General features: G+C 43.6%; 1 long non-coding RNA gene across 1 annotated transcript; it reads left to right on the top strand.

Moving 5' to 3' along the window:
* Positions 1–420: 420 nt before the first annotated feature.
* Positions 421–10,213, top strand: LOC126493356 (uncharacterized). The gene is made up of 4 exons (XR_007589794.1): positions 421–496; positions 6,065–6,101; positions 6,533–6,726; positions 9,640–10,213. It is a non-coding gene; the product is annotated as an uncharacterized lncRNA (long non-coding RNA).
* The last annotated feature ends 638 nt before the right edge of the window (positions 10,214–10,851 follow it).

The following is a 10,851-nucleotide window of genomic DNA, read 5'->3' as shown; positions in this document are numbered from 1 at the left end:
CCCAGTGGTACAGAAGAACTTTGGGTGACTATCCAGGCAGTGAGATGTTTCTGTCATTTCTATAGTTTTGGAAGTTGCTTACAATGCACATTCTGTTTACTTAGGTAATATATCCTTCTGGAGTCTTTGATGGAGCTGAAGAATAGATAGATAGCTATAGTTGTAGTTTTCCTTAGTTATGATAAAAGATAAAGTAGATATAAATATTGTAACTGTAATTCTTTCTTGATACCTGTTTTGTTATATGTAATTTTACTATGTTAAAGTTAAAGCCTTCCTTCTTTGTTTAAACAGAAAAGGGAAAATGGTGTGAAAGGTCCTTCCGTCTTTGTGTTGCTTTCATTGGTTAATGAATAAAGAAACTGCCTTGGCCTGTTGATAGGGCAGAACTTAGGTAGGCAGGGAAAACTAAATGACATGCTGGGAGAAAGGAGGCAGAGTTAGGAGAAGCCATGGATCCTTTGCCTGAGACAGACACCAGTTAGAATCTTTGCTGGTAAGCCACCGCCACATGGTGATATACAAATTAATAGAAATGGGTTAAATTAATATAAGAGTTATCCAATAAGAAGTTAGTTAGAGCCAATGGGCCAAGCAGTGTTTTAATTAATACAGTTTTCTGTGTGGTTATTTTGGGGCTAAGCTAGCTGAGCGGTCAGGATGAACAAACAGGCCCCTCCTCCTACATAGCTTGACTTGTTTCTTGCCAGATTTTCTTAACTTATATTATTCCAACTTCCTTTTGCCTTTGTACTTTGACTTCTTTCTCCATGGCTTGCTGTATAGCTGGGTGACTGGTCCCTGACGTCCTCCTCTCCTTGTTCTAGCTTGCTCCCCTCTTTTCCTTGGTTCTCCTTCTATTTATACTCTCTGCCTGCCAGACCCACCTATTGTTGCTCCTGCCTCACTATTGGCCATTCAGCTCTTTATTAGACCATAAGGTGTTTTAGACAGGCAAAGAATCACAGTTTCATAGCATAAACAAAAGTAACACATCTTTACATCATTAAACAAATGTTCCACAGCATAAACAAAACTAACACATCTTAAAATAATATTCCCCAGCATATGCATGTGTATAAATATATATACATATTATACATACATACATACATACAATATGTATACATGAAGACATATCTTTGGGATGGAAGGGACCCAAGGTGAAAAATACCTCTTATTTATTTCTCATCTATATCTTATATAACACCTTGACTGAACTTTCACCTGCACTTGCTTTGAGACTGTCACATAGGGTCAGGTGTGAAATTTCCACTTATCCTGTTGAAATTTCGGAGCATTTCTGACTTTAGGCTCTCAGATTGTGAGTCTAATCTGCACTGCTATTTGTTCAGAGTGGCTTTAGTCCTGGAAGCTGTGTTCTGTCACTTATATCCCCGAGGTAAATTACACTGTGTGTTAGGATTAGTCGGACCTAGCACAGGCCACAACTAGTGAAGCTAGAGGCCCTGACTATGGTTGTTTCATTTTAAATAGAAACTGTCATTTCTGTTCTCAGTGTTGATATGTAAGGAAAACATGACACACATGTTAGAAGCATTGTTTGGGCAAGCCATCTTTTATATAAAAAGATAACCCCATTAGTTAGGAGAGGCCAAAAGACTCAAACATGGAAGGAAAAGTGTAGTTTTTATTTTAACCAGAGAGCCAAAAAGTGGTTTTGCATGTGTGTATGTATGGTGCTTGAGGAGTGTTGGGTTGGGTAAAGAGGAAGCCTGGCTCAGTACTATCCATGCATAAGTAAATGCCTAAACTTATCGTTGGACTGGTATTTCCATGTCTATTTCAGACCCTTTCTTTTAAGCATACTTTTAGGAATAATTATTACTCTCTTGGAGACTTTGTGTTGTAAAGCTAAGGCTTTGCATGAGCTTTTGAAGTAGGTCAACCAAGAGGCACTGTCTGGGTCTGCTGCCTGTGTTTTGTTTGCATGGCTTTTTAATTAAACCCTTTCCTTCTCCACATGAGAGCTGCACTGTCCTGCTTGGCATGGCTTACCTATTCACACTAGCAGAGGTCTCAAATTGCCATGCGTGAACATGTGGACAAAAAGATTATGCAGGGCCTGCTGACTTCGGCTTCTGATACAAGTGTTTCCAGACAGCGGGTGCTGCACGGTGATATCAAGAGTCACCCTGTTACTCAGGGGTAGGTAGGGCTCAATGCCTTACCCAATCAAACCCGGAACAGAATGTTACTGAGTAAGCAAGGCAGGCCAGTGCACGTCCTGGTTCCAGAGGCACTGCTTACTGTGAGTCTCAGATAAGTTTTTAACTCTTCTGAGCCTCTATTTTCTTGTTTGTTTTTTTTTTTGGGGGGGGGGGGTCAGGATTTTGTGTAGGCCAGGCAGGCCTTCCTATGTAGTTGAGGTCAACCTTACATTCCTGGCCTTCTTGCCTCTACCTTCCAAGTGCTGGGATTACAGGCGCTTTACTACCCCCACCAGCTTCTCTAAAAACTGTCACTGGATCATGGAAACTACATAAACACCACATGGCACACCTTTAGCTCCAATGCTGAGCGCGCAGAGGATGCTTCTGTAATTCATGTGGCAGTGACATTTAACTCACCTCAAGCAATGTGGCTATAAAACCCAGTCCTAAGTGGGCAGTAAGGTTTTTCCATTCTGTTTTTTATTTAATGTGATTTTTTTGAAGCCAGTAGTTATGGAGTGCAGCTCCAGATCTTACTAGAAAACATAAATAACCTGCAATATTCAGCTCACAGCACGTTATTTCTTGAGAATTCAGAAGATTTTGAATTTAAAAAGACAGGATTTTGGACCATGAGCTTCAGAGTCATGTCAGAGGATCATGGTAACTGCTTAAGAACACCGCATGGCACAACTAGAACATCTGCAGATGCACTCTTTCCCCTCCAAGCATTTTCTTAGGCACTGCTCTCTCTCTCCTTCAAATACCTCCTTGGAGCTCCTGAGGTTTTCATCACTTTTTGCAAAAAGAATACACTTGCTTGTGTGTATGTGTGTGTTTACACATGTACGTGTGTGGAGGTCGGAGTCCTGAGGTTTGAACTCAGGTCATCAGTTTTGGCAGCAAGCATCATTAACCCCTTAGCCATCTCACCTGCCCAGTTTTCTGAACTGTTGGTACCCATGGCTGTTTGCCTGGTTGCTTGCTAGTCTCTGAGTTCCATCAAGGTAGGGATTATATCCTAGCCATATAGTCATGCTTAGCAAGCGTTAAAAAAGATAAAATTTAGTTATGTGTATATGTATCTGTGTTGGAGTATGTACACACAGCACATGTGCCCACAGCCAATGTGGGTGCTGGGAACTGAACTAGGGTCCTCTGCAAGAGCAGTACTCAATTGCAGAGCGATCCCTCTAGCTCTAAATTAGCAAACCTTTTAAAGACGGGCTCATCTAGCAGGCTAGCTCAGCTGATTAGAGTATGGTACTGATAAAGATGGGTTCTGCCAAGGGGTGGCAGTGACAATGACCCAGTGTTAAAAGCTGGTACTACTCTTGCAGAGGACCCAAGTATTCAAGTTCATTTCCTATAATGCATATTGAATGGCTTACAGTAGCCTGTAATTCTAGTTCTAGGGGATCCTACACCTCCAATTTCCTTGGGCACCTGCACTTACGTGTTCTCTCTCTCTTCCCCTCTCTCTTATACACACACACACACATATACATGCATACCCCCAATAACAATGTTATAAAGATGGAGTCCACCATCAGTTCCTAGGTGTCTTGTGGTTTTCCTGACACTGTTCAACTAGCTACATCACAGTTGGAGGATTTAAAAACAGAGAAGCCAGAAGTCTGGTGCTGGCTAGTGGGAGGTACCTGAGAGACCACCCTGGGCAGGCAGTGCAGGTGCTCCCTCTACCCGGTACTGCCTGCTGCTGATGTAGTTTCTGCCTGCGGCCAGAGCATGATCCACAGGATGCTTCTCAAACCTGGATGCCAAAGCATGCACACATCCTGCACCAGGGGCACTAAGGCAACCTCAAAATGCACTGATTGGTTTCTTCTTCATGGGGATGAGGCTATGTGGACAGGAGCGAAGCAAGGGCTTAAAGCAGTGGGTGCAACAGGGGGAGCAGACATGGAGGGATGCTGCCTCTGACAGTGAGTAGAACAGCTTTTGGGTTAGGCAGGAGCAGGCTGGAATTCCATCTCTACATCATAGCTACTGGATAAACCGGTTGTGTGGTATGGTAGCCTCTCCCAGACTCCCCCCCCCTTCAAAAAAAAAGTATGTTCACATCCTTGCTCCAAGAGCATGTGAATCTGACCTTATTTAGGAAAGGGTCTTTGTAGATATGAGTAAGAATCTAAAGATGAGATTTCCTTGGGTTACTCTGGTGGGTCCTAAATATGACGACAAATATCCTTTTGAGAAAAACAGAGTGCTGGGTAGATGTCTTTGCTAAAGCACTGGCCATGGGAGTGGGTGTAGGCAGCTGAGTTTGGCACCCCAGAGCCACATAAAACGCTAAGTGTAGCCACGTACACTTGTAGCTCTGGTACTAGGAGGTTCAGACCAGGCTAGCTGGGCAGTCTGTCTAACTAGTCAGTAGGCTCCAGGTTCATCAAGGGATCCTATCTGAAAAACTGAATTAGACAGCCACTGAGGAGAACACCTGATGTCAACTTCTGGCCTTCAACACATATATACAACACACAAATAAATACATAAGAAGAGAGAGAGAGAGAGAGGGGAAGAAAAGAAGAGAGGAGGGGACTACAGAGAAAACATGGGAAAACAGACATTAGCAGCCTTGACCCCCTATAAGCATGGCCAAACACCTGCATTTCCAACTTCTCTATGACAATGGGAGGACAGATTCCTATAGTTTCAAGTCACCGAGTTAGTGACACCTGGATAGTGGCGCTCCAGAGACAGTTGTTTGGGTGAGTTGCCCAGCCGGGAGCCTGTTAGTTTATCCGAAAGTTTAGCGAGATTGGGCCCTAAGTATAGGCTGCTTTGAGAGTCATAGAACTCCTACACGCCCTGGACAGAATTCTGCTATACGGGCAGTAATGCTGGATTCATCCAGCAGGTGGCAGGAGATGGATCCTCGGCCAAGATGTTTTCGGAAAAGGTACAGCCCAGGGAAGCACCTGCAGGAACAGGCCCTCCTCAGCTCACAAACCTGTGGGGTCCAAGGTCCACACTGGGGGAGTTCCCAGCTGTGCTCAGAGTGGTTCTTTTCCCCTTTGAACATTGTGCTTGATCCAGGTGGCAATGGTGAATTTGAAAATCTGGTTACCAAACGAAGCATCTATGACCAAACCTGGCCTTCATCTTTAAAATAACAATAAGATCAAACAAATAAACAAACAAAACCAAGCACAACACACAGTAGAGCCCACTTTGAGACCAGAAGGATGAACGTGTGAATTGTAGGGGAAACAAGAAGGGACCCAGTCAGGATTAAGTTATGGATTACTTCTGTAAGAGTCTCATATCCAGCTTTTCTGTTCATTCATTTATTTACCCAGCAAACACAAAGCCAGTCCTTCTGCTGGTCTTGGGAGTATTCAAGAAGTTCACATTTTACTCTGAGTGGGCATGTAAGTGAGAAAGGTGTGCACGGGGCTCATGTTTGCTCCTGGCTCCTAGCTTACTAGCATCCAGATACTGTTTGAGCGTAAGGCACTGGATGAGAAATCCCCTGGCAAAGGGTATTTCCTTCTCAATTTCTTTTTAAAATTCCACTCTTAAAGAAACCTACTGTAAGACTGGGTGTGGTAGTGTACAACTAACACTCAGGAAGCTGATGCAGGAAGATTGGGACTTCCAGGCTAGACTCAGCTACCTTCCAGAGCTCACCCCCACCCTGAACAAAACAAAATTACTGCTTTCTCTACTGGTTTCTTGACAAAATATTGCACAAGAAGCAACTTAAGGGGGGTAAGGGTTCACCTTTCAGTTCACGGTGTGAGGATATGGTCAGGAAGACAGTGGCGGGAGCTTGAGGCAGCTGGGTCACGTCGTATCTGCAGCCAGGAAGCAGACTGCAATAAATGCCGGTGCTCAGCTCACTTTCTCCTTTTTAATCATTCCAGGATCCCTATCCATGGACTGGTGTCATCCCCGTTTAGGGTGAGTCTTTATACCTAATGCCTAACAGACCATCTCTGAGGATTGTCTCTAACGTGATTGTAAATTTCTCAAGGTGACAACTTAGACCAACTGTCACAATGAGCATTGGAAAAAAACTGTAAAGCAGGGCACCTGCTCACTTCCTTTTCTTTAAAAGCTGGAGGTACTTCCATCCCTAACCAGGGACTCTTTTGTGGAAGAGAAGAGTGGCTTTTTAAAAAATTGAAGCTGACACCTTTTATTTTTTCTATATTTTATGATAGTATTTTCAACGGCTTACATCCCTGGACAAATTTCAACTCTGTTGTGTGCACTGATATTGGGGCTAATTGTCTCCTTTTTAAAAATAAAATTACAAGAAAGTTTGCTGGACTTTGTGCTCATAAAGGGGTTGCCTAACCGGAAGTATCTTAAAGCCCTTCTCTCTGCAGCTTCTAGGCTCCTACCGGCTGGTGAGTCAGGAGGAGCGGCCAGCTGCTACACAGGTGTTTCCAGCGGCATCCTCCCTGCCATGCGTACGGGGCTTTGTGAGATCCAAAGGGATTGCATTTCTCCCGTACCATCTAGCATGACCCTACCATGACCTTTCAGAAGCCATGTTGGTGTTGCCATTCCTATGCTACAGGTACCGGGGAAAATACCCTAGGATGAAGAATGACAAGCCCAAGCACAGAAGTTAGTTTTCAACCTGATGTGATGTCACTTGTGTGCCAATTACTTAACAACAGCAGAAAAGGCAATGGCTGATGTTAATCCACACATGACATAGCATGAACATTGGGGTGGGAGAAGGGAAAAGAAAAGGAGCCTAATTCTTCCTCTCCCACTTTCTCTTCTGTTCTCCTGTCCTCTCTTCTTCCTTCCTTCTAGACCATTTGGACAAGAGAAGAGGTGGGCAGAATTGTGTCAGAAGAATAAGCAGATATCACAAGTTAGTAGCCTAGAGTTATGGAAGTTCACAGATGTGAAGTAGTGATTTAGAAACATATTAATCAAGACTGAACTATGTGCAAATATTTATAAACAAAACAAAGACAAAACTCCAAAGATATTTCTTAAATTAGAAGTTAGAATCAGAGATAAATTGTACTGTTTTTTTGCCATGCACAAGGCCCCGGATTTGATCCCCAACATCACAAACAGCCCCCACCCTAACCTTAATGCAGAGATCAGATAAGAACTGTTCACAGTCATTGATGGCAGAGAAAGTTCACACTTTTGTCACACGGGGGCGCCTGACACCACCAGGTCATGAATGAGAGCTTCCTGCTACTCCAAGTTGCTGAAGGACTCCTCACCCTATAGATTTTATATATCACAATAAGGGCTCAGAGGAAGACGTAACTCCCCCACAAGGCTTCAGAGTAAGGAAACAACTGAGTGGACCTTTGTGTTTGCTGTCCAGCTTCACTAAGTACCAGCCCAGGCCTGACCATCTTTCCACTTAATGTCTCACTACCTTACTCCTCATTCCTTGAATTACTCTGAGAAGTAAATGCAGGAATGTGAATGTCTTGGCACGGTTAAGACAGTCTGAGAAAAAATTACCAGTTGCTCTCACCACTTTTAAGACGCCTGAGTGAGCGGGTGGGCAGAGCAAGAGCATTGGTAAAGGACTACAATTTCCGATACAAGAAGGGAAGGAGGCAGGCTGAGTGCTGTGTGCTAGGCACTGTGTACTTTGTGCTCCTAGAAGATACAGATAGCATCATTTGGTTCAAAGATGAGCCTGTGTTGAAGATGCGATCGGAACTCAGCATTGTGTCTCATCACGGATGTGCTCTCTGCCTTCTAACAGTGCTTTCTGTAATGTAGACCTAACAGCATCTTGCCACAGCTGGAGGATGCCAACAAAACCTTCCTGGGATGCTGGCCCTTTTCTTCCTTTCTCCCACGTACCCAGCTAATCTCACAGGCACTAAGTTAATCCAGGCAGGTTACTCCAACCTCAGAAGGAGGGAGAGTTTCTGTACTCGGGATTCCCTGAGGGGGACTATGTTCCTTATTTAAAAGGTTGTTTTCTCCCATGGCAAGCCTTTAGAAAATGATAACCAGCAGTCTTGAAGAACTTGTGAATCAGTTATTAACAGGTGGCTCACAGTGACAGAATACATTATAATCCTAGCATATAGGAAGCAAGGGCAGGAGGATCTCAAATTTGAGGTCAGCCTAGGGAGTGAACTTTGTAGTGAGACTTAGGTTTTTGGTTTGTTTGTTTGTTTTGTTTTGTTTTTTAATGCCAGGGTTGGAGGGATGGCTCAGTTAGTTAAGAGCACTTGCTGCTCTTACAGAGGATCAGAGTTGGGTTCCCAATATTCATGTGGGGCAGCTCATAAATGCTTGTAACTCCAGCTCCAGGGGGTTCTAACACCCTCTTCCATCCTCTGTAACCAACAACACACATGTGGCAAATATTCTTGTAGACATATACACATACATAAATTAAATAAAAATGCATCTTTTAAAAGATGTTCAACAAAAGAAATACTTATGTAGTGCTTGGGGTAGATTCCTTGTTGAAAAAATCCCAGATATTGTATTTAAGTGTGTTCTTAAATGGATGATATTGAGTCTGACTGTGAGACTAGGGAGTAAAAGAATCCCTGGTGACTTGGAGTATTAACATTTTGAGAGAAGGAAATTGGCCCAGCTATGGGAACTTAGAACATGACAAATGCCAGGGACTGGCCCTGACTCTACACAGTCTTCTGATGAGAAGGACACTTGACCAGCAGACCTGAACAATGCGTCCACAGGCAAGTCAATCCCTAATGGCTAAGAACTCTGTGTACAGCGGAGTTGGGGAGCACATCCCATTCAACACTTGTTCACCAGCTTGCCTCTGGATAATCTGGCTTCCTAAGAATTGACTTTTTAACAGGGTAAAAACATACTGGGCTGGTCAACTGTATGAACTTCTAGTACTAATTGAAAGCTGATTTTTCTCATTGCAAATGATTCAGTTGGTTTTCTGGCTATAACTTGACCTCTTTGGCCACTTGTCCCCAGGGAAATATTAATCTCTTTTAGAAGATTTTCTGCTACGTGTTGATGTCGCACACCTTTAATCCCAGGAAGGCAGAGGCAGGTGGTCTCTGTGAGTTCAAGGCCAGCCTGGTCTACAAGAGTTAGTCCCAGGACAGACACCAAAACTACATAGAGAAACCCTGTCTTGAAAAAACAAACAAGCAAAAAGAAGATTTTCTTTCTCCCTGCGAGTGTTCATCCCCACTTGTTGGCCGTTGAACACACAGCGTGTAGTTCATGTGCTCTCTGTTAATGTGACTGCCCCGGGGGAAAAGATTCAGGAAACAAGAACCAACAGAGTCAGATCTCTTCTGGGGAATGAGACCAGCACACAGGTTCGGAGCTGTTAGGGAGATTTAGTCTCTGGAGACAATTCTCATGAGCCGTAACACAGGAGACTGAAGGCCCTCGTGCCTTAAAGGAAGAGTTGGGAATCTTATCTCCCACCCCTCTCATCCCACAAACCAGTTAGTTCAATTCAGCTAATGAGGTGTCTTATTCTTATTGACAGGAGACCAAGAGGTTCTCAGAAGAGCTGTGTCATGACGTTCCTTGTCTGACATCTTTTAATGGTTCTTACCTACAGCATCAAGTTTCCTTGGCAGGAAAACTAAGCGGCCGACTGCTTCAGTCTCTCAATTATTAAATCTCTCCTTCGCTGTAAAGCCCTGAGAGGTACAGTTGGAAGCTTGAACTCGTGGTTATGGTCCCTAGAATTCTTCATGTAAGCCACAGAATATGGATCTCATGGTGCCAGGTTAACTGGGCTACTCCCCTTCTGATGGCTTCCTCCCTTGTTCAGTAGTCAGCCACCCTGGCCTCTGGTCTCAACTGTTAAATGAAGGAAAGTGCACAGTCAAATGCACAGCCTTAGCTGATGCTTTTACAAAAAAAAAATTGTAGGGCTAGGGATATAACTCAGTAGTACAGTGCTTGCCCTGGGAGTGGGGGAGAAAGAAACAAAATACTTTGGTAGACTTGTTTAATGGGAGAAGATCCCGCTCCCTTTTAGCAGAAGAAAATGTTCATTGCATAAAATAATACAAAATGCACAAAATCAACTGGGAAAAAACTATCCATAATCCCAATGACCATATAACCAATAAATTACCAATTTTGTATTGGTGGGTTTTTTCTTGCTGGAGGGCCTTATGTATGCCAGCGGAGTGCTACAATTGTGATGAGCTATACACACAGCCTGGTACACTTCTTGAAGATTTTTAATGTAAATATATACGTATATTAACATATACGTATATTTTACATTGTTATTTGTGAGATATCATTTAGCATACCACTATGGCCTGTCCCCACAGGACAATCTCCAGATTTCCATTCCAGGTTCTTCCCAGCCCATGCCATTCTCTGAAAGCATGCTTTTCCTCATATCATTCTCCTGTTAAGTGACCTCATCAGTTTCCTACCTTGACTTTCTACACATGAATTCCAAATTGTTTAGGCATTATTCAAGGCATATCAACTTGATTTTCCAGTTTACCTTCCTTTACTTTCCTTGGTGCAGCTGATGAAGCCGTGCAAGCCTAGGATCTCATCCGTCCCTCACTGCTGTTTCCTGCCTCTGCGCAAAATGCTCTCTTCCAGCTGGATGTCTGTCCCTTCTCCATTTCCTAGCTATTGGAACCCTTTGGTGACAGTCTTTTCCAGAAGGTTGTGCCCACCCCAAGGCTCTCAGCAAATGCACTACAAACTAAGCCAAGTGATT

Source organism: Alexandromys fortis, unplaced genomic scaffold (genome assembly GCF_014885135.2).
Source record: "Alexandromys fortis isolate MF-2015 unplaced genomic scaffold, M_Fortis_MF-2015_v1.1 scaffold_338, whole genome shotgun sequence".
In the NCBI taxonomy this organism is placed as follows: domain Eukaryota; kingdom Metazoa; phylum Chordata; class Mammalia; order Rodentia; family Cricetidae; genus Alexandromys; species Alexandromys fortis.
The sequence above is the reverse complement of the archived record's forward strand: the minus strand, read 5'-3'. Positions and strand labels throughout refer to the sequence as shown.